The sequence below is a fragment of the Phaseolus vulgaris genome, chromosome 3, assembly GCF_051622355.1.
Source record: "Phaseolus vulgaris cultivar YP4 chromosome 3, ASM5162235v1, whole genome shotgun sequence".
Lineage (NCBI taxonomy): Eukaryota > Viridiplantae > Streptophyta > Magnoliopsida > Fabales > Fabaceae > Phaseolus > Phaseolus vulgaris.
The window spans coordinates 1,650,001-1,652,500 of NC_143500.1; positions in this window are offsets into that span (position 1 = coordinate 1,650,001).

Below are 2,500 nucleotides of genomic sequence, written 5' to 3' on the forward strand. Positions count from 1 at the left end.
TTTGCAGGGATCCTCATAAAAATGGTACAACATTGCCTGCAAAAAATTAGAATTTTTCGACATGGGGAAGTATTTTTTTTATTTTTCCAAAGACCCGAAATGTGGAAAATCGGGAAAAATGGAAAAACGTATCTAGACACCGTATTTTTGCGTGATTTTTTCCAGTCCATCCCATAATAATATCAAGAAGGTGCCCACCAAGTTTCGTTAGGATTGGCCAAGGTTTCGAATTTTCATGAATTTTTTTCAAAACCCTCTATTTTCCAACATTTCAAAAATTCAAAACCACATCAAGATGGCTTGGTTTTGATACCAAACTTTCTAGACCTCATTCTGCATGCATTTGTGACACTTTCCAACCAACAAAACTCAAAAACCACCACTTTGAAAATTTCATGATTCTTGGCACACCACCAAGTCACAAAATCAAGCCAAAAAACCAAAATCTTGGAACTTGGCTATGCACCAACCATGCCAAGATCAATTCCTTTTGATCCCAAACTTCTGAGGATTGAGTCCAGCCACTTTTCCAAAACCATGATTTTCGTTTTTCACCAAAATCACCACCAAGCCACAAAATCAAGCCAAAAATCCAAAATCATGAACTTGGCTATGCACCAACCATGTCAAGATCAATTCCTTTTGATCCCAAACTTCTCCCACATCACTTTGGAGGCATTTGTGAGGATTGAGTCCAGCCACTTTTCCAAAACCATGATTTTCGTTTTTCACCAAAATCACCACCAAGTCACAAAATCAAGCCAAAAATCCAAAATCATGGCACTTGGCTATGCACCAACCATGTCAAGATCAATTCCTTTTGATCCCAAACTTCTCCCACATCACTTTGAAGGCATTTGTGAGGATTGAGTCCAGCCAGTTTTCCAAAACCAACATTTTCGTTTTTCACCAAAATCACCACCAAGTCACAAAATCATGAACTTGGCTATGCACCAACCATGTTAAGATCAATTCCTTTTGATCCCAAACTTCTCCCACATCACTTTGGAGGCATTTGTGAGGATTGAGTCCAGCCACTTTTCCAAAACCAACATTTTCGTTTTTCACCAAAATCACCACCAAGCCACAAAATCAAGCCAAAACACCAAAATCATGAACTTGGCTATGCACCAACCATGTCAAGATCAATTCCTTTTGATCCCAAACTTCTCCCACATCACTTTGGAGGCATTTGTGAGGATTGAGTCCAGCCAGTTTTCCAAAACCAACATTTTCGTTTTTCACCAAAATCACCACCAAGTCACAAAATCAAGCCAAAAATCCAAAATCATGGAACTTGGCTATGCACCAACCATGTCAAAATCAATTCCTTTTGATCCCAAACTTCTCCCACATCACTTTGGAGGCATTTGTGAGGATTGAGTCCAGCCACTTTTCCAAAACCATGATTTTCGTTTTTCACCAAAATCACCACCAAGCCACAAAATCAAGCCAAAAATCAAAAATCATGGAACTTGGCTATGCACCAACCATGTCAAAATCAATTCCTTTTGATCCCAAACTTCTCCCACATCACTTTGAAGGCATTTGTGAGGATTGAGTCCAGCCAGTTTTCCAAAACCATGATTTTCGTTTTTCACCAAAATCACCACCAAGCCACAAAATCAAGCCAAAACACCAAAATCATGAACTTTGCTATGCACCAACCATGTCAAGATCAATTCCTTTTGATCCCAAACTTCTCCCACATCACTTTGAAGGCATTTGTGAGGATTGAGTCCAGCCAGTTTTCCAAAACCAACATTTTCGTTTTTCACCAAAATCACCACCAAGTCACAAAATCAAGCCAAAAATCCAAAATCATGGAACTTGGCTATGCACCAACCATGTCAAAATCAATTCCTTTTGATCCCAAACTTCTCCCACATCACTTTGAAGGCATTTGTGAGGATTGAGTCCAGCCACTTTTCCAAAACCATGATTTTCGTTTTTCACCAAAATCACCACCAAGCCACAAAATCAAGCCAAAAATCCAAAATCATGAACTTGGCTATGCACCAACCATGTCAAGATCAATTCCTTTTGATCCCAAACTTCTCCCACATCACTTTGGAGGCATTTGTGAGGATTGAGTCCAGCCAGTTTTCCAAAACCATGATTTTCGTTTTTCACCAAAATCACCACCAAGTCACAAAATCAAGCCAAAAATCCAAAATCATGGAACTTGGCTATGCACCAACCATGTCAAAATCAATTCCTTTTGATCCCAAACTTCTCCCACATCACTTTGGAGGCATTTGTGAGGATTGAGTCCAGCCACTTTTCCAAAACCATGATTTTCGTTTTTCACCAAAATCACCACCAAGCCACAAAATCAAGCCAAAAATCCAAAATCATGAACTTGGCTATGCACCAACCATGTCAAGATCAATTCCTTTTGATCCCAAACTTCTCCCACATCACTTTGAAGGCATTTGTGAGGATTGAGTCCAGCCAGTTTTCCAAAACCATGATTTTCGTTTTTCACCAAAATCACCAC